This window comes from Lissotriton helveticus, chromosome 8, assembly GCF_964261635.1.
Source record: "Lissotriton helveticus chromosome 8, aLisHel1.1, whole genome shotgun sequence".
Taxonomy (NCBI): domain Eukaryota; kingdom Metazoa; phylum Chordata; class Amphibia; order Caudata; family Salamandridae; genus Lissotriton; species Lissotriton helveticus.
In genome coordinates, this window is record NC_136069.1 from 1544734519 (window position 1) to 1544761924 (window position 27406).

Below are 27406 nucleotides of genomic sequence, written 5' to 3' on the forward strand. Positions count from 1 at the left end.
GGAGCCTGTAAGAACATGCCCTCCTCCACTTCTCTTCTCTACTTCGGTAGATTCTTCTTTTAGAACCTTGTTAGTTGGGGCGACAGGCACGCTGCTACTGGGGGTTAGGCGATAGCCGTTTGCAGGGGTGCAGGGTGGGGGGATGGGTTTATTGTTTTCTTTTTGTTATCGCCCATATGGTTTTGTATCTTTTTCATTTGTTCTCAGTCTTTCCTTTACTCGTAATATTGGCGAAATATCCTGACTTTGATCCTTAACCTCTAGTATCTGTTCGCCATGATTCTCCTGCCGTTTCGATTTTATGGGTGGGAAGATATTGAGGACCCGCAACTAAACTGTTAACCGATTATACTGATGCACATTTTGTTTTATGCTTAATTGTGCGAGCCTCTCGAGTATATTTGCTGCTCTACGTCTATCCTGTTTTTTGTACCAATTCACCCTGTCATTATTGGATGTATGTATGGCACCGGATATGTCTGTTTATTTTTTTACTTTAAAATAATAAAAAGATTCATAAAAAAATGTTTTTAAAAATAAAAACACACGCGTATTGGACACGAGCGTATTCTAATCCAACGTTGTGTATATATAAACACGCGCTAATGTTGCAAAGTGAACCAACTCCTCCTCCCTCCCTCCACATACTTCCCGGTCTTCCATCCTGACACCAACTCTCCATCCTAATATATGTAGACTATTGTCTCTATGCGTCCTTTCTTAATGTTGCAAAGTAGACCAACTCCTCCCCCCTCCCTCCACCCACATCCTGGTCTGCCATCCTGACACCAACTGTCCATCCTAATCTATTTAGACTATTGTCTATATGAGTCCCTTGTATTTGTTGCGCAGCAACCAAATCGATAGGGTCTGTTCAAGTTGCAAAGTGAACCAACTCCTCCCCCCTCCCTCCACCAACTTCCCGGTCTGCCATCCTGACACCAACTGTCCATCCTAATATATGTAGAGTATTGTCTATATGCGTCCCTTGTATTTGCTGCAACCAACCAAATCGATAGGGTCTGCTCGGCCTTTCGATCAAAAACATGTACGTATTGGACACGCATGTATTCAAATCCAAGGTTGTGTATATATAACCACAAGCTAATGTTGCAAAGTGAACCAACTCCTCCCCCCTCCCTCCACCCACTTTACGGTCTGCCATCCTGACACCAACTGTCCATCCTAATATATGTAGACTATTGTCTCTATGCGTCCTTTCTTAATGTTGCCAAGTGAACCAACTCCTCCCCCCTCCCTCCACCCACTTCCCGGTCTGCCATCCTGACACCAACTGTCCATCCTAACATATGCAGACTATTGTCTCTATGCGTCTATTGTAGTTGTTGCGCAGCAACCCAATCGTTAGGGTTTGTTTGTCCTTTAGATTAAAAACACGCGCGTATTTTACACGCGCCTATTTGAATTCAACGTTGTGTATATATAAACACGCTTATTCGAATTCAACGTTGTGTCAAAATTTCAAATCAATCGGTGGAGAACTTTCGTAGATTTAAGATTTGTATCAAAGTACATTGACATTTTATGTGTCTCTTTGTGCTTTCGATTAAAAACACGCGCGTATTCGCCACACGCGTATTCGAATCCAACGTTGTGTATATAAAAGCATGCGCGTATTCGAATGCAACGTTGTGGCAAAATTTCAAAGCAATCGGTGAAGAACTTTCGTAGATTTTATATTTTTATCAAACGCAAATTGACATTTTTATGTGTCTGTGCTTTCGATTAAAAACACTCGCGTATTCGACACGCGCGTATTCAAATACAATGTTGTGTATATAAAAACACTTGCGTATTCGAATGCAACGTTGTGTCAAAATTTCAAAGCAATCTGTGAAGAACTTTTTGAGATTTGAGATGTTGAACAAACGAACAGTTACATTTTTATTTATATAGATAGATATATTTTGGACCTCGTTTCTATTCCAAAAGCGTTTTTTGTTCTCCCAATAACTTTTGCCTCATTTGATGAATCTACACGAAATTTTCAAAACTAGTGGCCCGCTCCGGTCAGCTCCTGTCTTGAAAGTTTCGGGGTGATTCGTCAAGCGGGGGCCGAGAACAAATGGGGGGTCCCAAAACGTGTTTTTCCCATGTTAATTTTCATAGGAAACTTTAGACAAAGCTACAGGCCGAACTGCTGAACGGAATTACACCAAATTTGGCAAAAAGGAAGCCCTTGTTTCAGAAAGAGTCCTTTTTGTTAAATGGTGTAAATCCGTTTAGTAGTTGCTGTGCCATTAAAGAAAGGAAAAATGTATATATCTGAGCACCGAGGAGGGTTTGCGAACCGTCCCGGGGCTGCCAACACTCCAAACAAGGAGGTTTTGGCAGCCATCAACAGTGAAACAAAGTGAAAAATGAAGAAAAGGGGGCAGGGTAGAAACACCCTGACCCCCTAGGCCGTATTCGAATCCAACGTTGTGTATATATAAACACGCGCTAATGTTGCAAAGTGAACCAACTCCTCCCCCCTCCCTCCACATACTTCCCGGTCTTCCATCCTGACACCAACTGTCCATCCTAATATAGGTAGGCTATTGTCTCTATGCGTCCTTTCTTAATGTTGCAAAGTAAACCAACTCCCCCCCCTCCCTCCACCCACTTCCTGGTTTGCCATCCTGACACCAACTGTCCATCCTAATCTATTTAGACTATTGTCTCTATGCGTCCTTTCTTAATGTTGCAAAGTGAACCAACTCCTCCTCTCTCCCTCCACACACTTCCCGGTCTGCCATCCTGACACCAACTGTCCATCCTAATATATGTAGACTATTGTCTATAGCGTCCCTTGTATTTGCTGCGCACCAACCAAATTGATAGGGTCTGTTCGGGTTGCAAAGTGAACCAACTCCTCCCCCCTCCCTCCACCAACTTCCCGGTCTGCCATCCTGACACCAACTGTCCATCCTAATATATGTAGAGTATTGTCTATATGCGTCCCTTGTATTTGCTGCGCACCAACCAAATTGATAGGGTCTGCTCGGCCTTTCGATCAAAAACACGCACGTATTGGACACGCATGTATTCAAAACCAAGGTTGTGTATATATAACCACAAGCTAATGTTGCAAAGTGAACCAACTCCTCCTCCCTCCACCCACTTCCCGGTCTGCCATCCTGACACCAACTGTCCATCCTAACATATGTAGACTATTGTCTCTATGCGTCTATTGTAATTGTTGCGCAGCAACCCAATCATTAGGGTTTGTTTGTCCTTTAGAATTCAACGTTGTGTATATATAAACATGCTTATTCGAATTCAACGTTGTGTCAAAATTTCAAATCAATCGGTGAAGAACTTTCGTAGATTTAAGATTGTTATCAAAGCACATTGACATTTTTATGTGTCTCTTTCTGCTTTCGATTAAAAACATGCGCGTATTCGCCACACGCGTATTTGAATCCAACGTTGTGTATATAAAAGCATGCGCGTATTCAAATGCAACGTTGTGGCAAAATTTCAAAGCAATCGGTGAAGAACTTTCGTAGATTTTATATTTTTATCAAACGCACATTGACATTTTTATGTGTCTGTGCTTTCGATTAAAAACACTCGCGTATTTGACACGCGCGTATTCGAATACAATGTTGTGTATATAAAACACTCGGGTATTCGAATGCAACGTTGTGTCAAAATTTCTAAGCAATCTGTGAAGAACTTTTTGAGATTTTGAACAAACAAACAGTTTCTTTTTTATTTATATAGATAGATATATTTTGGACCTCGTTTCTATTCCAAAAGCGTTTTTTGTCCTCCCAATAACTTTGGCGTCATTTGAGGAATCTACATGAAATTTTCAAAACTAGAGGCCCACTCCGGTCAGCTCCTGTCATGAAAAGTTTCGGGGTGATTCGTTAAGCGGGGGCCGAGAACAAAGGGGGGGTCCCAAAACGTGTTTTTCCCATGTTAATTTTCATAGGAAACTTTAGACAAAGCTACAGCCCGAACTGCTGAACGGAATTACACCAAATTTGGCAAAAAGGTAGCCCTTGGTTCAGAAAGAGTCCTTTTTGTTAAATGGTGTAAATACATTTAGTAGTTGCTGAGACATTAAAGAAAGGAAAAATTGATATATCTGAGCACCGAGGAGGGTTTGCGAACCGTCCCGGGGCTGCCAACACTCCAAACAAGGAAGGGTTGGCAGCCATCAACAGTGAAACAAAGGGAAAAATGAAGAAAAGGGGCAGGGTAGAAACACCCTGACCCCCTAGGCCTGCTCAAGGGGTCCCACAAGGACTCCCAGGGCCCAAAAAAGTATATATATTTTTTTAAACTGCAGAATCCGCGTTGGGGGTCGAGAATCCCGCAGAATTTTTTTTTTAAGGAAGTGCGGGCTCCCACGCTTCATTTTAATGAGGCCCCCGGGTGGGCCTTGTCAAAAAATAATAGCAGAGGCCTGTGGGGGTCTCACAGCCCCGGGAACCGCCACCTCCCCTGGGCTATGCTGATTATGGCGTGTTTGCCTGTGGCCTTGATTGGCATCTAAAGTGAAAATACAAAATAAAATAGGGTTGTATTGTTTCAAACCTTTAACGAGATGAGTCGGAATGGTCTAAAGCAGTGGGTGTATTGATGAGATGATCTAGGAATCACCATAGACAGGATGCATTGTTTTTACTTAGCTTAAGAAGCAACATCCGTGCAGTTTAAAATTAGCGTGTTTCTAGAAGACTGCTTGCAGACCTGACAACCTTAAAATAATTGTGACTGTGTGATTCTGCAGTGAGCATGGCCTTGGTGAGGGAAGTGGGTATGACGAGTGGAGCTTTGGAAGCTTAATTTGGAAGCCATGCTTTGTCTATACAGCTACACCTTCTCTTGCTCATAGCAAGAAGCAGCAGCCACCTCCCTTATCCTTAGGAGGTTTTAAATTGAGGCCAGCTGTGCATTCACATCTGAGTTGGAAACGTATTGTGTGCAGTGCTTACTTTGTAAAAAATGAAGTGCTAGGGCACCAATCAGGAGGCCACTGCAGCATGAATCATCCATTGCCCCTGCTAGCACTACCATTAACAGTACCAAGACAGCTACTAACCATCACACTCTTACAAGTGTGACAATTCCAGCTATTCCAGGCGTCCAAAGCTAAAAGAATAGCTTGAGCAACAGTATAGTCATTTTTAACGTATATTGAATTAGTAAACAACTGTTGTTGTGCTCACTCTAAATCAGACAAACAGCACCACCAAGTAGCAGACTGTCATAAGTGCAGGTGCTACGGAACAAGTGCTGGTGCTGAGCAAGGGAAACCACCAGCTCAAATTAAGCACTGATTGTGTACAAGACCAGGGGATGGCAAAGGCACAGATAGCATTCAGCAGTCACGCAAATGTATTTACCTCACACACAGAGTAGTGTTTTTTGATATCTCATTCTCTTCCATGGAAGAAAATGCTGCTTCTATATTTAATGACTCTACAACGTTATTGGTTTTTGGTTAGCAAGTTGAGCTCTCACTGCTGAGACCTGGGAGCAATATTCAGGCTGTCGCATGAAAGCCACACATAGGTGACCCAGCCATTCATTATCATAAGGTCATGTTTAGCAATTTCGATTAGGTGAACATAATAGTATATGAAATGTTTCATATCAAGGCTGTTTCGTTGAAAGCACCATGTCTACAACACATTTTCTAAAATGTTGGTTTTAGAGGTGAACAGGTAATTGCTTTTTAGGGAGTTCCTCGTTCATTGAGCTGCCAACACTATGTTGTATAAATGCACACAAGATCAGATGTACCAGAAAGCGAGAAGCAGACACTAACTGTTCCTGTGGTATCCTAGCTTCACCTGTGCCCAAATGCACTTCCTTCTGCTTTTTTTTTACGATAAAACTTCTAAGGGCTTATTTACAAGCTCCTTGCTCCGCTGCTGCAGCACTTTTAAAATGGGCAAAGGTTGACTTACTGGCGGTGCAAGGGGCTTGTAAATAAGCCCCGTTGGACCTTATCTACTACAAAGTAAGTTAACGCGGTGCCTCAAGCCATTTGTCTGTGCTGTGTTACTTTGGAAGCAAAGGGATGCGTCATATCTACAACGATATGACGGATCCATTTTCTCCCCTGCAGGGTGCCGGTGCAGGCACTCTTGCACCATGGTGCAAGGGTGCCTGCATTGCTGGAATGATTGTTTTTGTGCAGGAAGAGACACCTTAGGCACACAAAAAAAGGAAAGGCCGGCCCCAGGGATGGGGTCCCCGGGGCCATAAATGGACTGAGGAGGGGGGCCATGGCCCCCCTCCAAATATTATTTTTTTTAAATTAAAAACTGGCCATGCCACGGGGGATCAGGTCCCCGGGGCCAACGATGGCCTCGGAAGGGGGGCCACGCAGTCCCCTTCCCGTATTTCTTAACAAAAATAAACAAAATAGGCATCAGGCCCTGGGGGATGGGGGTCCCCAGGGCCCAAAAAATAGAAAAAGAAGGGAGCCACACAGCCCCCTCTTCTAAAAAATCATTTTTTTTAACCAGCGTTGGGCTGGAGGCCCGCACCCTCAGTGCAGGCCTGATGTGACAAGTGTGCAAATGCACCCTGTGGCACGTTGTAAGTTGGGGAATTAATTCCCATTGAATAGTGGGGGTTCCTGGGGGCCAACTAGCCCACCAGGTACCTCCAGTATGCGCCACAGAGCTGCGTTGCAGAGAGGTGGCCTGAGGCCCCGTCCCTTTTTACACCTCTCTGCAACTCAGCTCTGTGGCGCTTACTGGAGGAACCTGGTGGGCTAGTTGGACCCCAGGTACCCTCAGGATTCATGGGGACTTAATCCCCCAACCTAAAATGCGCCACGGGTGCGTTTGCACAGTGGTGAAGGGAGGGGGCAGGGCCTGATGTGACATGTGTGCAAACACGTCCTGTGGCATGTTTTAAGTTTGGGGATTAAGTCCCTTTGAATCCTGGGGGCCAACTAGCCTACCAGGTACCTCCAGTAAGCACCACAGCGTTGTGTTACAGAGAGGTGTAAAAAGGGGCATGGCCTCTCTGCAACACAGACCTGTGGCACTTACTAGAGGTTCCAGGTGGGCTAGTTGGCCCCCAGGAACCCTCAGGATTCAAGGGGACTTAATCCTCCAACTTAAAACACGCCACAGGGTGCATTTGCACACTTGTCTCATCAGGCCACTGATGAGACACCACCACTGTGCAAATACACCCCGTGGCGCATTTTAAATCAGGGGATCAATTCCCCTTCAATCCTGAGGGTCCATGGGGGCCAACTGGCCCACCAGGTACCTCCAGTAAGCGCCACAGGGCTGTGTTGCAGAGAGGTGGTCCGAGGCTTTACCCCTTTTTACACCTCAACAAGTGAGCAAACGCACTCTGTGGCACTTTTTAAGTTGGGGGATTAAGTCCCCTTGAATCCTGAGGGTCCCTGGGGGCCAACTAGCCCACCAGGTACCTCCAGTAAGCGCAACGGAGGTGCGTTGCAGAGAGGTGTAAAACGGGTGTTGCCGTGGACCACCTCTCTGCAACGCAGCTCTGTGGCGCATACTGGAGGTACCTGGTGGGCTAGTTGGCCCCCAGGGACCCTCAGGATTCAAGGGGACCTAATCCCTCAAATTAAAACGTGCCACGGGGTGCATTTGCACAATTGTCACATCAGGCCTCACCCCCTCCCTTCACCACTGTGCAAACGGGCCCTCTGATGCGTTGTAAGTTCGGGGATTAAGTCCCCTTGAATCCTAAGGGTCCCTTAGGATTCAGGGACATAATGTAAGTTACAAACATACACTGTTTTGTAGTTTAGTATTTGCCAAGTCACCGCAACCATGTGGATGCAAAGACTAGCGCGCGTTGTGGTTTTGAGGCGTTTGGCACGTCGCGAGCGCAATTATATTCCTGCTTGTGCAATTGAGAAAGCGCATTTTCACAATATTAATTTATTGCTCATACCCTGTGTGTCAAATAAAGAATTTAGAGAGGCTCAAAAGAATATTTCAAATTATGGACAGTGTGTATCGAACCCTGCGACTGCTTTTGAAAACTGTTGGTCTTTGCATCCACGCGGTTGCGGTGACTTGGCAAATACTAAACTACAAAACAGCCCCGAGGCTCAGACATGCTAAGATGCAGTCGAGCCTGAGAGTTACAGGTCAAACTGACGGAGGGCAGCCGAGCAAAGTAAGATATTTTCCTTTTATCTAAACAGGAACCGCGTTTCAAATAGGAACCTGGATGTGCTTTTTAAATTTGCCCGCATTTTAAAACACTCTATCTCGAGTGCAGCCGCAGCGCTCCATTATACCATTCCATTTTTAACATCCACAGGGTTCTACAGGCCCCTCCACCCAGGCGGACCATGGGGCATATTACTGCTACTTTCATAAAGTGGTGTAATGTTGTATGTTATATGTTATGTCTGTCAGTAAGTGTGTCCAGTAAAATGAGTGTATTTACGATATGTGTTTAACAACATTCTATGAACAGAAACAGCAAAACCGGACACAGTTGGAACATTAACCCCTGCCTATTGTTGTTTATTTTAGGAGCACCACAGCACTTAACATTGTTTTAATCTTCATAGGCACCAACTAAATTGATCATCCACTGCCTAAGACCGTGACCTGCCCATTTGGGCAGGCATTATGTACTAATATGCAATCTACTTTTTCTCCCACAATACAGATACTGCGGGTACAGCGTTAACCGTATGTATAAGTGAATTTCACATACAATAGATGTGTTTTTACATTTCTTCAATTTTTCACCTTAATTTAGATTTGTTCACCGGAGTTGTACACATGGGGCTGGCCCCCATGTTGTCCTGAAGAAGAGGTGTAAGGGACACCATGAAATATGTCGACGGAATATTAGGGATCATAACCACATAACAGTTATTTTTCCTTTTATCTACCCCTTTTTATCCTACCAACTAGGAGCAGGAATAAAACTTTGGCTTACTAGTTAGGTATTTTTAACTAGCACTAAACACCACTCCCCCATACACTGCACTACACATAGATTCACAAACCAGTGCTCCTACGAATCCGTCGCAAGTCGTAGCACGCCCCAAGAAGTAGATGCTTGGGATGGCCCCAATGATGAAGCATGTCACCTAGGGGCAACCCTGGGTGAGTGAGGGGAATCAAGAAAATAAATTTTCTTTTTTGTTAAGGCACACTCAAATTGGGTAGACCTACAATCTTTCCCCGGCTAGGATCCTATGATCCATCACATATGGATTTTTGTGTTGTACTGTAAAGATATAGGAGGTTGAACCTAGCCAGACCCTCCTTCTCCCTCCTTTTTTGATAGGTATCCAGTGTAGGCCAGTGATGCTGTCAACTTCACAGTTTCTGGTGTCAGAGTCTGTATCCTTGCGTGAGACCAGATGTCTGTCATTCACAGGCATAGATCTAATCCTTTCCTATTCGCCACACTGTAGGTCTGGATGCAAGCATGTGTGATTTGGAGCCTTGCCCTCTGTAATGGTAAGTGTTATAATGCTAATCTTGTGTTATGTATAGTGAGCGGAGAACGCTGGTAAAGCTAACCTCCCCCACTGTGACATCCCTGGCCCTGGCTGCTGGTCGCTGGCTCCTTTAGAAGCAGAGCTGCTATATTTGTCCCCTGTGAATTTGATCCGAAAGAAGAACATCATTTTTGTTTGTTATCTTGAAATGATGATCCAAATATCCTAGTCGAGTGCAAAGCGGGGAATATGTGCTTATATAAAAGATAGTTACATGCTGTATGGCACTAAAACTGGGTCTATCTTCATGCCCTTAACATTAATGCCAAAAAATTGGTTTGATTTATCAATAATGAATGTTAAAAACATTAAAGTAATGTGTTTCAGCGATTTAGTTCCTCTTTTATTTCACGTTTTACTTAATCTTGCATTCCCCAAGTGTTAGCTATTTCATCAGGATGTATGACGATAAATCGAAAACTAAAACAACGCATGCCTTTGCATCACAGTTTTTAGTTCGCATGTACCGTCACAACGCAAGTTTGTACAACGCACACCATTACTTTGCATTTCCTTTGAAATGCATACGAAATCCCTTTACAACGCACCCAAATCTTCTGAATGCTTTTAGATCGCAATTTGTTTTTCCCCCCCAAAAAAACACGCTAATACACTACCCTACATTACACAAACTCCACAACAATACCCTACAGTACAAAACAATTGACGTTCGACAATGCTGAATGGCCTTACCTCTGGGCAGTTCTTTCTAAATTTGGCTTCGGCCTTAAATACATACAATGGGTGCGTCTCCTGTACCAGGAACCCTTGGCCCAGGTCGTGGTCAATAACAAACTGTCGGACACAATCCCACTTAGTTGTGGAACACGTCAGGGGTTTCCACTTTCACCTCTCCTCTTCACCCTTGCTCTGGAGCCACTAGCAGCCTGGATCCGCCAAGACCGCATGATACGAGGGTTAAGATGGTCACCGGATTGGGAGGACCGCATTTCCCTCTATGTAGACGATATTTTGTTGTACCTGGCCTCCCCGAAGAAATCCCTCTTAATAGTGCTAGACATTTTGGCAGTGTTCGGGAGATTCTCTGGTTTCACCGTCAATTGGGGTAAATCTGTACTGTTTGCCCTTAGAGGGGACCCTCCAATTCTACCAGGAAACTGTCCAATCCAGATTAACACAATTGGCTTCAAATATTAGGTATTTTTGTTTCACTCGTTCCACGAGACCTAGTTTAGGACACCCCCCGCGCCGCACGGCCACCAGCTGCTGCGTGTGCCTCCCGCCTGCCTGCCTCGCTGCCCCGGCCGCCGCCGTGTGACCACGCCCCCTGCCACCGAGTGGCGTGGTCTCCTACGGTGTAGCGCTGTGCTCACCTGACCTGCAGGCTCCTGTTCCCCGCTATCTCGCCGTGTGCCCCTCTGCTTTATTGTATCTTATTGTGTATTTATTTTGGTTTTTGCCTGTTTGCCTGCTTGCCTGTATCACCCCCCGTCTCCTCCCTACCTGCTCCCCGCTTCCCGCCACCGCCGCTAACCACGCCCCTTTTTTCTTTCTGTACCCTCCCCGCTCCCGCCTCCCAGCTGCTCCGCCCACCCTCGCACTTCACCATATATGGCGACCGTGCGAACGCGCAGCGGTCACGCACAGCGGGAGCGCCGATTGTGCGCCGAAGGCGCGCCAAAGGTAAGCCCATCTGCGCCCGTCCGCGCCCAGCGCCAGGACCCCTGGCCCCCACCGACGGAAGACGACCCGACTATCCTACAACGCCACCGAACTCATCGCACTCAACACCGGCGAGATCCCTGGATGCTACCGAGCCACCCCGAGGCGCACCCACGGACCCTTCAGCTGCCACGCCGGCAAGTTCACCTGCATCCGGACCTGCCCCGCACCAGCGCCCGCCAAGCCGAACACCAGCAGCAACCACCTCAAGTGCATCCTGCTCAACACCCGCTCCGTCGACAGGTACGCCATCGAACTCTGGAACCTCCTCGACACCACAGCTCCTGACGTCGCCTTCCTCACGGAAACCTGGATGAACGACTCCTCAGCGCCCGACATCGCCATCGCCATCCCAGAGGGCTACAAGATCACCCGAAGAGACCGCGTCAAACAGACTGGAGGAGGCATCGCCATCATCCACAGGGACACCATCCACATCACGACCAACACCGACGACACCCTGAAAACCGCCGAACACCTACACTTCCAGATCCGCACCGACCCGAAGACCACCCTCAGAGGCACCCTGATCTACCGACCCCCGGGACCACGCACACAATTCAGCGAGGACATCGCCGACTTCGTCAGCCCGCATGCCCTCCCCTCCGCTGACTACATCCTCCTGGGAGACCTCAACTTCCACCTGGAGAACAACAACGACCGCAACACCACCACCCTGCTCGACAACCTCGCCAACCTCGGACTCAAGCAGCTGGTATCCACCCCCACCCACCTCGCCGGACACACACTCGACGCCGTCTTCTCATCCAGCAAAGACATCGCCTTCAGCCACGCCACGGGACTCCACTGGACGGACCACAGCTGCGTCCACTTCACCTTCAGAAGAACGACGATCCACCACCACCAGCAACCGGTTGCTCGAAGAAGCTGGAACAAGATCACAGCCGACCAGCTCGCCGCTTCCCTGAGCCAGCATCCCCCCGACAGCTCAGCGAACCCCAGCCAGGCCGCCGACAACCTCACGAAGTGGATCAGCAACTGCGCGGACGAACTCGCCCCACTGAGGACCTCGCCTAGCAGACCCGGCAGCAAGAAGGCCCCATGGTTCACCGACGAACTCAAGAGCTCCAAGAAGAACTGCCGAGCCCTTGAGAAAGCCTGGAGAAGGGAACCAACACCGGACAACATGACCGCCCTCAAGCTTGCCACCCGGAAGCACCACCAACTGATCCGCGCCACTAAGAAAACTGCATTCAAGGACCGGCTGGACAACAACGCACACAACTGCAAGGAACTCTTCAACATCGTCAAAGAGCTCTCCAACCCCAACGCCGGAAACAACGACATCACCCCATCGCAAGACCTCTGCAACTCCCTCGCCTCTTACTTCCACAACAAGATCGCGGACATACACAACAGCTTCAGCACTCAACCGACGCACGCCACGACCGAACCACCGCCCCCCACCACCACCCTCCGCGCCTGGACTCCGATCAGCACCGAAGACACCATCCGCCTGATGAACTCCATCCATTCCGGATCTCCGACCGACCTCTGCCCTCACCACGTCTTCAACAAGGCCGACGCGGTCATCGCACCCCACCTGCGGGACATCATCAACACCTCCTTCGACACCGCCACCTTCCCGGAGAGCTGGAAGCACGCCGAACTCAGCGCCCTACTCAAGAAACCTACAGCGGACCCCACCGAACTCAAGAATTACCGCCCCATCTCGCTCCTCCCGTTCCCAGCCAAAGTCATCGAGAAGACCGTCAACAAGCAGCTGGCCGCCTTCCTCGAGACGAATGGATCCCTCGACCCCTCACAGTCTGGCTTCCGAGCCAACCACAGCACCGAGACCGCCCTCATCGCTGCCACCGATGACATCCGAGCCCTGATGGACAACGGAGAAACAGCGGCCCTCATCCTCCTAGAACTTTCCGCGGCATTCGACACTGTCTGCCACCGCACCCTAGTGCAGCGCCTCAGCAACATCGGAATCCAGGAGAAGGCACTGGAATGGATCATCTCCTTCCTCGACGGAAGAACACAGAGAGTCCGTCTACCACTGTACAAGTCAGAGGCCACCGAAGTCATCTACGGCGTCCCTCAAGGATCCTCGCTGAGCCCCACCCTCTTCAACGTCTACATGAGCCCCCTCGCGGCCATCGCACGCCAACACAACCTCAACATCATCTCCTACGCTGACGACACCCAGCTGATCCTCTCCCTGACCAACGACCCCGCCGCCGCCAGAGCCAACCTCCACGAAGGGATGAAAGACGTAGCCGAGTGGATGACGACCAGCCGCCTGAAACTGAACTCAGACAAGACGGAAGTCCTCATCCTGGGTTCCTCGCCCTCCGCCTGGGACGACTCCTGGTGGCCCCCCGCCCTAGGCAGCGCACCCAAACCGACAGACCACGCACGTAACCTGGGCTTCATCTTGGACTCCTCCCTCACCATGACCAGACAAGTCAACGCCGTCTCCTCGTCATGCTTCAACATCCTGCGCATGCTACGGAAGATCTTCCGGTGGATCCCCACCGAGACCAGGAAGACGGTCACCCAGGCCCTCGTCACCAGCCGACTGGACTACGGCAACGCCCTCTACGCCGGAACCACCGCCAAGCTCCAGAAAAGACTCCAGCGGATCCAGAACGCCTCAACCAGACTCATCCTCGACATCCCACGACACAGCCACATCTCCGGACATCTGAGAGACCTTCATTGGCTCCCCGTCAACAAAAGAATCACCTTCCGCCTCCTCACCCACGCACACAAAGCCCTACACGATCAAGGCCCTAGCTACCTCAACAACCGCATCAACTTCTACGCTCCCAAACGACATCTCCGATCAGCCAGCCACGCCCTCGCCGCCGTCCCCAGCATCTGAAGAACGACAACAGGAGGATGGTCCTTCTCCTACCTGGCCGCCAAGACCTGGAACTCCCTACCGACCGACCTGCGCCTGACCCAAGACCACCTCTCCTTCAGGAAGAAGCTCAAGACCTGGCTATTCGAGCAGTAGCAGCACTCCCCCGCCCCCCTAGCACCTTGAGACCCTCCGGGTAAGTAGTGCGCTATATAAATGCCTGTGATTGATTGATTGATTGACTATCCCGCTATGTCCAAAACCTTCTTCCCCCATACGCAAACTCAAAAATGATATTGCACGATCGCAATCACTTCCCCTCTCCCTGCTGGGCAGGGCGGCCCTGTTTAAAATGATGTCTCTGCCCAGATTTCTTTACACATTGCAAAATGAGAAAACAGCAAAGGGATGGCAGTAAGGGATTATGCGTTGCACCACCTACATATACACATAAGTTCAAATAGATTCCTATACAAACGCTGTCCACTGCCACAGGACTATAAACAAATAGATACAAAACAAGCAAATGGAAAGGCAACAAAGAGAATGGTGAATAGAACATATCAATGCAACAAAACACAATGCATGTCCTTCATTGATGTGAAAAAAGTTGGCTGTTTCTTGGCTGTTTTGTTGGTCATCCTATATTGAGAATATTGGCTGTTTACTTTTATCATCGTGTCAAGAAGACTTATTAAAACAGGACTTTTTTCACATCAATGAAGGACATGTGTTGTGTTTTGTTGCATTGATACATTCTATTCACCATTGTCTTTGTTGCCTCTCCATTTGCTTGTTTTGTATCACATTGCAAAATGCCATTGACCCGGTTCCTGCACAATATTTCAGGGATGTGGAAGGCCTTCAGAGAGAGCTGCTCTGGGATGGCAGACAGCGCATCGCCCTACATAAACTGACTTTGAACTGGTATGATGGGGGTCCAAGGACTTTGATAGGTGGGACCTTATTGGCATCTCCCAAGTCAAAGATGTCTGGGGACCAGGGGGAATTAAGTCCCTCAACACTCTACAGGTCGAATACGACCTTGCCAGCACTGAATATTTCAGATACGCGCAAGTAATGTACTCACTCCGCTCACACCTACCCAAAGGGGTTACCCCTCCTGAAGCCTCCCCTTTAGAGGATAGAATCTTGGACGGTCACCTACCTAAAAAAGCAATTTCCTTAATTTGTTATTTTATTTATTTATTTATTTAATGCATTTTTATAAAGTGCGGACTTTACCCAAAGGTGCAGGAGCACTGTACAATAGAACCAGTTACATTACATGAGAGAACTGTCACAGAAATGGAACAAAGAAAAATAGCATGCCATAGAATCAAAGCGACGCAGGCAAAAGGCACACAATCTCAAGCACAGCAAGCACAGACTGTACAAGCAAAGATATGAATATATATGACAAATTTTACAATGACTAAAGAACTTCCTGTCGAAAAATAGCAGGCCATAGAATCAAAACAACGCATGCAAAAGGAACACAATATCAATCGCGGCAAGCACAGAATGTACAAACAAAAATATAAATATATGTGACAAATTTACAATGACTAAAGAACTTCCTGGCGGGGTCTGAGAAGGAGGGAATTAGTTCTGAAAGTGTCTTTGGAATAAAAGAGATTTGAGGTCCGCTTTGAAGAACTGGATGGCGGTGATAGCACGGAGCGAAGGAGGAAGCGAGTTCCAGATTCTCACCGCATTACCTGAGAACGATTGTGCCATCAATTTTTCCCTTTTGAAGGATGGGGTCTCAAGAAGGAACTTTTCCACATTCCGAGAAGGTCTTGAGCCTCCAGACAATTTCAGTTTATTCGCCAGATAGCGATGGGAGGAAGAGTGCAAAGCTTTGTGGGTGATGCACACAGTTTTGTAGATCGCTCTAGCCTCGATGGGAAGCCATCGGAGAGAAGACAGGATAAGAGTGATGTGGTCACTTCCTGTGGACCCTGAAATGAGAGCTAGATAAGAGGAGGAATTCCGTTTTGAAGGGATTGAGAATGAGTTGGTGAACTAACATCCAGTTATGAATAGCGTTGAGAGTAGAGCTGAGTAGTGAGAGATCATGAGGGGAAGACAACTTGAGGTAGATTTGGGTGTCATCCGCATAGAGATGGCAGAGGATTCCTGATTTGCTTAGGAGGTTCCCTAATGGTTCCAGATGGAGATTAAACAGAATGGGAGCAAGGATAGAACCTTGAGGGATGCCTTGACCAACCACCAGTGGAGACGAGAGACTGTTCGCAATCTTGATCATTTGGGATCTGTCCGATAGGAAAGAGGCAAACCATTTGAGTACTGTGCCTTCCATGCCCATTCTCTGTTGAAGAATGTTAAGGATGGTGTTGTGATTAACAGTGTCAAAAGCTGCAGAGAGGTCAAGAAGAATCAGAAGTCACGATTCCCCCGAATCGAGAATATGCAGCGCATCATCGATCACTTGCAGCAGGGCTGTTTCAGTGCTGCAATTTTGAATAAAGCACGACTGGAACATGTCGAGAAGATTATTGTCCATAATGTGTTGGGATAGTTGTTTTGCAACGCATTTTTCTGCGATCTTTGAAAGAAAAGGGAGATTGGTGATGGGGCGGAAGTTATTGAGGTCATTTGCATCTACAGAGCGTTTTTTTAGAAGGGGGGTAACCTGTCCTGTTTTGAGGACAACTGGGAGGGATCCTTGACTGAGGAAGAGATTGACTAGCCTAGTAGGAGAGAGTGTTAGTATAGAAATCAATGGCGATGCCACTGGGTATGGGGTCAGAAGAATGGTTGGAGGGTTTGGTTACGCCGATGCATTTGAGGAGATCATCCTCCAAGATGGCTCTGCCAAGTGACTAAGGATTTTCGCTCCTCGATGGGGGTGGGGTGGGAGACCTGTTCCACCAGAGATTTTACCTTTTGATCAAAGAATATAGCAAACTCAGTTGCTTTCTTTGAAGCATCCTCAGGCTTGATGGTTTGGGGAGAACAATTTGGGTTTTTGATGAGGTCGAAAAGTTTTTTGGGTCTGTTCGTAGCTGAATCGAAGAGGGATCTGAAATGTGATGTTTTTTCCTGGAAGATGTGCTTGTGGTAATTGGATCTTGCCGAACGTAAAAGAGAGAGGTTGGGGGTGGATGGAGATTGTCTCCAGTGCTTCTCCAAGATTCTGAGGTTTTTCCTTTCGTCATAGAGATCTTTGTTGAACCAAGGAGCTGATGGGGTGGGTCTTTTTCTTTTGCTGTCGAGTGGAGCAACCTTGTCGATTTCGACTGCAAGGATTGAGAGGCAAAGGGGGGTGAGATCGTTGACATCCGTATTGGGGTCTAGATTAGGAAGTGAACGCATAGCAGAATCACATAGAGTCTCAAGATCAATGTTTTTTTTTTTTTTAAATCTTTATTTTGCACGAAAACAAAAGGAGACATTGACATTTGCATTCGTTAAGCACAATTGTACATCATTATCAATTGTCAACTAATGAAAGGAACTTAACAGATCGAGCGTCAGCACCTATCAGTGACTAAAATTGCCATGCACTGGAACATGTAGGAAAGACAAGCATACTGAAAGCATGGCCCAAGGTTGCATCTTACCATAAGTAACTCCCTGAAAATGCACTGCTGACATATCCCTTTGCGTTCAACAATACGTAACTGTAGATAAACCATAAAACGTTAAAACTTAAAAAATCCAACTAAGGTCATCATTGAGCACATTATTGCGATTAGCCACATACAGTTGTTCACAGGTTCAGTTACTCAGCATTTCGCCCAAGGTAGCGCTGTGTTCGCGCCTCCTCCCGGCCCCCCCCAGTATCGTGTTGGCACACCCTTTGCCACTAGTCCTCGTCCTCCTCAGATTCCGAGTCCTCACCCTCTGGCAGGGCCTCGCACGGTTCCCCCCTGTATTTGTTCCATGGCGTCCACACCCCATTCCATTTGCGAGGGCATGCCCTCAATACATATACTGCTCTTTCCTTCACCATGAGGAGGTCCATGTTTCGTATCCACCCCGCTACCGTCGGCAACTCTGGGGCCCCCCATCTCTGCGCAATGTCCCGCTTGGCCACTGTCACCGCCAGTGTGACCCACAATCGTCCATACCTATTTAGGTCCGTAGGGTCCCAGACATTCAGCAGACACTTACGGGGTTCCGGTAGGACAGATACATTGATGGCCTGTGAGACTGTGCGCATAATCTGTCTCCAAAGTTCCCTTATTTGTGGACAGTCCCATATCGTGTGGAGGAGAGTTCCCTCCTCCCCGCAACCCCTGAGGCAGTATGGGTGTGGTGCCCTTTGTATTCTATGTAGTAGAGTTCGGGTATAATAGGTGCGGTGTAAAATTTTGAGTTGCACTAGGCGGAATCTGGCCGAAATGCCTACCTCTCGCGGCGAGGCAAGCGCCTCGTTCCACTCTGTTTCATCCAATTCACCCAATTCATCCACCCATTTTTCTTTAAGTCTCTGTGTGGGATCTGGCAGGTTATTAATTAGTTTTCTGTACGTGAGTGAGGTCGCTTTCTGTTCCATAAATTCGGTCAGTAGCCTGTCCTCCAGTGGTGATGATTCTGGGAGTGTGGTGTCTGGTGGGATTGCTTGCAAGAGAGCATGCCTGATCTGCACATAGCGATACGTCTCAGAGGGACCCATGCCGTACATCTGTTGAAGCTGTGGGAAAGGAACCACCGTGCCTTTGTCCCAGAGGTCCCCCACCACTGAGATCCCTATGGCATCCCATCTCTCGAACCCTTTACATGTCCGCAGGGCGCCCAGTGTTTTAGTGTCCCATAACGGAGTTAACCTGGTGATTTTACCCTTCCACCCCAGACGTGACTGCGCCGCATGCCATATTGTCGCCGTGTGAAGCGTTGGGCCAAGCAGGGCCTTCACTTGCGGGTAGTTGTACAGCACTGAAAGCATGCCTTCAGTCCCCAGTTGCGACCAGTCCGCCTTATACGCGGGGTCTGCCCGCGAGACGTGTATCCAATGATTAATAACCTTAAGCTGGGACGCCCAGTAATATAGTTGTAGATCAGGCAGCGCGATTCCCCCCTCGTACCAGCTCCTTACCAATTTACTCTGTGCTATCCGTGCCGGGCCACCACCCCACAGCAAATTGGAAACTAATGCCGCGACCTGCCGGAAGTAACGTGGGTTTACCACATAAGGGAAATTTTCGAGCACATACAGAAACCTTGGGAGAGCCATCATTTTATACAGGGCCGCGCGGCCTATGAGGGTCAACGGCAACGCAGCCCAGTATCGGACATCTGCACGCAGGCGTTGCAAAGGCGGCTGCAAATTTTCGGTGGAAAACCGCGTAGCATCGGCAGACACAAAAATACCCAGGTATTTAAAAGAGGTGGTGGTTATCCTAAGGGGACAGGTTGCCGGCAGCACTGGATCCGGGCCCTTGAGGACATAGAGCACGGACTTAGACCAGTTCAGGGTATAGCCCAATGCCCTACCGTGGTCATCGCAAAGAGTCAACAGGGCAGGGACCCCTTCATTCGGTCCGGTCATGTAGATCAGCATGTCGTCCGCATATAGGGAGACTTTGTCCTCCCACCCCTCCTCCCAAGCGATTCCCCGGAACAGCGGCGTTGCTCTGAGCAGAACTGCCAACGGGTCCAGTACCAATGCAAACAGAAGGGGCGATAGCGGGCACCCTTGTCTGGTTCCCGCCCCAGTGGAAAGGTCGATGATATGTGACCGTTTGCAACCACCTGCGCCATCGGCAAGGCGTAGAGTAATCGGACCCATGCAAGATACTTGGGGCCAAACCCCATTCGGGTCAGAACAGCAAAGAGGTACTCCCACTCCACCAGGTCAAACGCCATTTTTGCGTCTAGGGAGAGTATCACAGCCTGGTCCGTGAGAAGATGCGCCCTCGCCAACACCCCATGCACCCTTCGTAAGTTCAGTGCTGTGCTCCTGTGAGGCATGAAGCCTGATTGGTCGGGGTGGATCAGGGCACTCAAATGCTTGGTCAGACGAACGGCCAGAAGTTTCGCCAGGATCTTTGCTTCCGCATTGAGCAAAGAAATGGGACGGTACGAGGCGCAATCCGTTGGTGGTTTGGTGGGTTTGGGAATGGCCACAATAGTGGCCGTGCGTTGGTCGAGCGGAAGCAGTGCCGTCTCCACGCTTTCTATGTACATGTCCAAGAGAGGCTTGGCCAGTATCGAGTCCACCGCCTTATACCACTCCACAGGAATACCGTTTGGGCCCAAAGCCTTACCAGATTGCAACGCCTGGATTGCTAACTGAATCTCCCCCTCCGTCAAATCTGTATCAAGCTCTTCCCTCGCTTCAGGAGTAAGCACAGGAACAGAAACGTGGTCGAGTGACGCCATGGCCTCTTGTTCCGTGACCGTTCGTGTCGGCGTGTATATCTCCCTGAAGTGGTGCGCTAGGGCTTGTACTATCCGCTCCGGGTGGGTCTGCAGCTGGCCCCTAGCATCATATAATCGTTGTATCCCCCTGTTGCTGCCGCCCCTTTTGTCCAGCCATGCTAACAGTTTCCCTGCCTTATCTCCCACATCATATATGCGGTGTGCGGTGCTCGCGAGGTGCCCTTTAGTGATTGTAGTGAGATGTGCCAGGTGCTGCTGCTGTCGTAGTTGCAACTCATGTGCGGTGGTAGGGGTGGGGTCGGCCATGTGAGCATTATTCGCCGTGTGCAGTGCCAGCTCTAGATTAGCCAGTTCAGCTCTAGAGTCCCGTTTATGCCCCGTAATGGCCGATATGGATGCCCCTCGGAAGACCGTTTTATACGCCTCCCACAGCACCGAGGGTGAGGAGACCGAACCCGTGTTTTCACTAAAGTAATGTGTTGTAGTCAATTTAAGTTTTTTCCTAATCCCAGGAACCTGCAGATAGTGGGGATATATTGGGTACATCCTAGCACGTTTTCGTTCTTTGGTAGAAAGGTGAAGTGAGATTGGGGAGTGGTCAGAGATGCCCCTCGGTAGGATGTCTAGCCCTTCTATGGAGCCTAATCCCACCCCTAGGAAGAAAAAGTAGTCAATACGTGAAAGGCTATCGTGAGGGGCTGAGTAGTGCGTGTATTGCTTCTCTGTGGGGTGTAAGTGACGCCATACATCCGTGAGACCCATGGCAGTCAGAAATCCAGGAAGCGTGGCATTCCCCCTCTGGCGATTCCGTATGGGAAATGTGTCCAGTAGGGGGTCTGTGATAGCATTGAAGTCTCCCCCCAGGATCATATCACCTTCCGGGAGATCGATGAGAAACTGCCCAAGAGCCGGCAGCGCTGTAGAATGAAGCGCCGGGGGGATGTACACAGATACCACATTCAAGGCCCTCCCCTCCCACTGGCCAGAGAGTGCCGCAAAACGCCCCTGATCGTCTGTCTTGTGGCTAGTGACCAGAAAGGATGAGTTATTCTTAAGGAGTATCCCGGTACCCCTGGAGCCCGTGGTGAATTCGGAGTGGACTGCCATGGTGTAGCCACGCCTATTCAGTGCTTTGCAGGTGGTCCCCGCTAAATGTGTTTCCTGAAGTAGCACCAGTTCAGATTTATGGCGCTTAATGGTTTGCAGTACCAAACCACGTTTGATTTTGTCCCCCAGCCCCCGAACGTTCCATGTAAATAGCTTCAATGGGGGCACCAGTGTCGTTACAGGGGCGTCCTCAGTGGGTGCTACTTGTGCTTGGTGTGCCATTTGTGTTCAATACCCAAGATGCCAACGGGCAACAATGTGGTGAAGCCAGTGTGCGGAACCGCACGCCATGATACCTGGCGTAGATGACTAGTAGTGTAACTGTGCCCTGTACATTCAGAATGATGACCAATAACCTTAACTTTAACTGCAACAGTGCAAGTCTGCCCCCCCCACCCCCTCCCTGCTCCCCTGCTCCACGGACGAAATCCCGCCCGCATCCCCAACTTGGCAGAGTGCTTTCGTTCCCTCCCCATCTAGTCTTACTTGCTTGTGGGGTTGGTGAGTCCCCTACAGGCACCGGCCAGAGCCCGCCCTACTCAGTTCCATCGGTCCGAAGTCCCAAGGGCTGTGTCCAAATCATGGTATATACAGCTCAGGTAATCAACCCACATTAGGCTGTCCGGAGTCAAACGGATCCCTCTCAAGATCAGATTCCAGTCCCCCGGCTGCACCTTGTTCGGACGTTGGGCTGTCCGCCCGGCGTTCCGGCGTCCTCTCGTTGCGGCGGGCTTGGTGTTCTTTGTGCGGGCGCTGCGATTTGCCCACCGGCCTCCAGCCATCCAGCCATTCTCGTGCCACCTCAGGCGTGTCGAAAAACCACGTCTTTCCCTCAGCCACAATCCGCAGTTTGGCGGGGAAGAGCATCGAATAGATTAGGCCCCTGTCATGCAGTGTCTTTTTTACTTCAGTGAAGGATTTCCTGCGCCTGGCCACCTCGGCCGTGTAGTCCGGGAAGAAGGCCAGAGTAGAGTTTTGGACTTTTACAGGCGGTGCCACCCTGGCTGCCTGCAGGATAGCGTCCCTGTCCCTAAAGTTGAAGAGTCTGGCCAACACCGGCCGTGGTGGGGCTCCTGGTTTGGCCGTTCCCCCAGGGACCCGGTGTGCCCTCTCAACGGAGAAGAAGTTGGACAGGCCTTTGGGCTGCAGTTTGGTCTTGACAAGGTCCTCGATGTAGAGGTCCATGGCGCCCTTCCCCTCCGATTCCGGAAGGCCTAGGATGCGGACGTTGTTCCTCCGCGAGCGCCCTTCCTGGTCATCCAGTTTTGCTTGTAGTTGCTTGGTGGTCTTGTCCAGTCGCTCCACCGCCACCTGCAGATCCGAGGTGTCTTCAATGAGTGATTTTGTGACCACCTCCACTTGGGACACCCTCTCAGACATCTTTTTAAAATCCGCTCTCAGTAGGTTCACTTCAGTGGAGATGGTGCCCACCGTCGCCTGGACCTCAGTGAGGGTCTTCATTATGGCCTCCAGTGTGACTTTCCCAGCCCCATTCGCGTCTGCGGACGCACCGGTGGAATGACGCCCAGGCCCCTGCGATTGTCCACTCTGGGCATATGCGAATTTATCAAGCTTCGCCTGCGTCGTTGTGTGCCTCGTGTTTTTGCCCGTCATGACGCTGTGTGTAGCGCTGCACTGTCCGATCCGTCTAGCGGGCCCCGGTACAGCCTCTCACCGCTCCCCTAGTCTCTTTGGGCGCGTGCCGGTGTCGCAAATGTAGGAGTGCAGGTTGTGACGCACCGCAGCCCCTTGACGCCAGGCCCGTGTCGTAAACTGCTTGGGGTTTCTCTGTGTATGCCCCCGTGAGAGCGACCCTCACCTCCGTGGGCACTGCAGGTGGCGGCGATATGAGGCCGAGACTCGCCTCTGGTGACGTCTGGAGTAGTGGCTTCCCGCAGGTAAAATTCGATTATGTATATGGCGGTGCCCCTTCCACGTGGGTCTCACCGCCGTGTCCTATTCCTTTATGGGCGCTGTGGATGCAGGCGCTGCCAGGCTATGAGCGCCCTTCCGTCCCCACTCAGTCCTGGGCCAGAGTCAAATATGGCGAGCTGCAGGGTCCAGGCGCCTCCCGCTCTACCTCGGCGTGTGTGTGGGGGTCAGCCCGGTCTCGCAGCCTCAAAATGGCCCCCTCGCGTCGCAAGGATTCCTCCTCTCCCGAGGACGTCCTGTCCGCGAAGAGACCTCAATGCCGCAGGTACGTTCAGGCTGTCGCGCTGGTCAGATGCCGCGCCGGGCCCGCCGTTTGATTGCAGGGTGCGGGCGCCGGGCAGAGCCGATGTCTCCCCGCCGGGTATGGTGGACTTCCGGCCGGGCACAGCCCGTACTCCAGGCCGGTGCTGCCGGTCAGGCGGAGGCCCCACTTTGCCGTCGTCGAACCCAGCACTTCCCGGTGTCGGATTGCCACCGGGGGCGGCTCAATGTGCGCCGCTTGGTTCCCGGAACCGATTTCACCCCTTCGGGCGGGCTGAAGAGCGGATAAGTGGTCGGATAGTTACGCGGGCCGGTCAGCCTTGCGGAGCTCCCGAGTTAAGCTGCCGCCATGTTCGGCAGTTGGCCACGCCCCCAAGATCAATGTTTTTTGTGTTGCGGAACCACATAGAGGCTTTTAGGTTGGCCGAGAGTTAGAATGTGAGAGAGGTGAAAACAGAAGGGAATGAGGAAATGGTCAGACCAGTCAACACTGATGGGTGATGCAGTGGTAATCTGGTCTGATTTGGATATCACAAGATCCAGAACTGAGCCCTTGGCGTGAGTAATTTCCGAGCAAAGTTGGGCAAGATCGTTAGCTGAGAGAAAGGTTGCAAGCTTGGTGGCAGCCGAGTCTTCCAAGGAGCCCCAGTGGAGATTAAAATCACCTAGGAAGATCTGCTTGTTGCTTTGTGAATATTGGTCACTAATGAAGTTAATGAATTCCTTCATGAAGGAAGAGCAATTACCAGGCGGGTGGTAGATGGTATGGAACCTGAAGGGTGAGCCATGATGAACTTGGAGTTCTAGGGAAAGGCATTCAAAGGTGCGAAAGAGGGTGGAGGGAAAGGCTTTGATTTGGAGGGCGTTTCTGAAGATAATCGCAACACCTCCAACGATCTTGCCTGTTCTGTCGTTTCTGAGGAGAGAGTGGTCGGTAGGTAACAAAAGATCAAATGAAGTGTGAGAGGAGTCATTAAACCAGGTCTCAATGAGAAAGAGCATGCCGAGATTGTGGTGAGTGATAGTGTCAGAGATTTCCAGTTTGTGTTTGGTTGCAGATCTGCAGTTATGGAGCATACAGTGTAGCTCTGACGCAACTGTTTTGGTGAGGTGAGTGTCTGGACTGGTGAGGGGGGTAGGGATTAGATTCTTGAATGAGGGTGCCCCTTGAGGGGGAGGCTGGTAAGATCTGACAGAAGAGATGGTCTGAATGGCAAATTGAGTAGAGTTGTTAGGAGAGGCGAGTGGAGGGGACCTGACATTGATGGTCTTGTAGGTAGCCAATAAATTGGTGATGTCTGTGGAGGACAGATTGTGGTTTGCTCTATTGGGTTGCGGGAGCAAGGAACTCCTCGGGAGGTTATTCGGGGAGGGGGATATCTTAGCACATAAGAGTGAAATGGACGCTTCAAGCTGGGAAATGGAAGAGATGAGAGAATCAAGTTAAGTTTCCAGAGAGAGGTGTGCTGAGCACAGAGTGAAGGGTGGCTCAATGGTTAAGGGAGAGAGTGGCCTAGGCGAAGGAGGACAGGAGGAATTGGGGGACCGGGGCAAGTGTTGGGGTGCGAGGGTCGAAGGTGGGGGAAGAAGTGAAGTAGGCGAAGGAGGACAGTGGGCTGTGGGAGACTGGGGAGAGAGATGTGATGTAAGGGTCTGAGGGGGGGAAAGAAGGCGATAGAAATGAGTGAATGGAGTTGCTGTGATATTTTTACTGGTGTTGAGCAGAGGTGAAGAATAGAGATAATATATAGGAGGAGAAAGTTGAGAAGTAGAGATGGATGGCTGGAGGAGGAGGGGGAAGGAGTGGGGTTATAGTAAGGCCATGGATACGGTGAGATGGGAGGAGAAGGGACTGAACAGGTAGAGGAGGGAGGGAGGTCAAAGGGAGGCCACAGGAGTGGGGAGAAGAGGGAGGGTGCAGGCCAGGTACCATGGGTAATGAAAGGTAAATGTAGGGGTAAAGGCACCAGGCAGAGTGGGGGAGGTCGAGCAAAATAAAAGTTGTGGGAGGAGTGAAGGACTGTGCAGTCAAAGGGAGGGAAGATGGAGGAATTACCAAGAGGGGAAACAGGTTTGTGAAGCGTAGGTGGGAATGTAAGATGTGGAGAGATGGGAGGTGTGAGATCAGTGGGAGGGAAGATGATGGGATTACCAACAGGGGAGGCAGGGATGTGAGGCATGGGAGGGGGGAGAGAAGGTTGTAGAGAGATGGGAGATGTCAGAACAGAATTGAGGGTATGAGGAAAGGGGAAGAGCGGAGAGGGGAGAGGGGTGAGGAGAAGAGGGGAGGGAGGGTAAGGCGGGTTGATCGGTAGTTCAGATGGTAAGAAAGGTGGATTAAATAGGGGGAAATGGGAAGGAATAGGGGAGTTAAGGGGTGGGAGAAGGCAGTGGAATAATGGGGAGATGCAGGATGTAGAGGTGAAGTGGGGTGTAAAGCACATGAGGTAAGGGGGAGGTCCAGTTGGAAAGGTGGCAGAATGGGAGGGGAGGGAACGAGAGAAGGGGGGGATAGAGGGTCGACCTGTGACTCCTGGGAGAGCGGTCTGAAGGAATGTGTGGGGGTCAAGGGGGGAGAAAGGGAGAAAGTAGACCAGCTAGAGGAAGAAGAAGAGAAAGAATCTAGAGAGATAGTAGTCGCAGGGGTGGGACGAAGGGAGTGGAAGATGTGGTCGAAGAGAGAGAGACAGGAGTCCGAAGCTTGGATCATGACAGTGCCATTGTTATAAAGTGTAATGGTGAGATAGCCATTAAAGCAGGCGGAGGGAGAAATTTGTAACCGCTTCCCATGCGGGAAAGAAGAGGAGGAGGAGACATTGAAGGAATTAGAGAAGCTGGACGACCAGGAAGGGATGTCATTAGTGAAGAAAATGAAGTCATTTTTAATCTTCCCTAGGCACCTATTATGGAATTTGTCAACAAAGAGGGAATCTGGAAATTGTTCAATGATGTTATCCTTGAACCGTTTAGCTGCTGGTTTGGACATATAAGGGAGATAGATTACTTTGAAGCAATTGATTCCAGACTTAATTTGACTGGAAGCCATGATTAGGAGATGAGGTGAAGACGTGGTGTGGTGGACAGAAAAAGGGGCCACTAGGGTAGTGATGGTGCAAAGAGGTAGAATAAGAGGGGTGCGCAAATTCCGGAAATCAGTGAGAATAAAACCAATAGGAGTGAGGTCAAATCAGGACCAAAGGTAGATACCTGACAAGGCTAGAATCAGGTAGAAAGGTACAGGGGAGAAGCAGCATTGAATTGTGTGCATACCTCTTCTGTTTCTAATAGAGGAAGAGGAAGCACCAAAAGGGGGTTGCCCAATCCAAGATGGCCATCAAAGATTTGAAAGAGCATTCCTCTTTTTTTTCTATGCACGGCTGGTGGCAAAGGCCGCCATCTTAGGGTCAGGCATCCAGGTTCTGGGCATGGGGGACTGGGTGGGGGGAAATAACATGGATGGGTGGGGGGAAATAACATGGATGGTTGGGGTGTAGAAGCAACACAGAGGGCACACCAGATAGTAAGCGAGTAATCTACAGTAATTCAGTTTAAAACCCTCAATCACCCCCTCTGTTAACACATTGTCTGAAGGGACAATAGAGCGCGGAATCTTCCCAAAGTACGCAGCCGACCTACAAAAAGCTGATAAATAACATGGCGGATCCCCTACAGGCACTAAGGGAGTGGTGGGTTGGAGATGGGATCGAAATGGACGACGAAGACTGGCGAGAGGCAGTGTC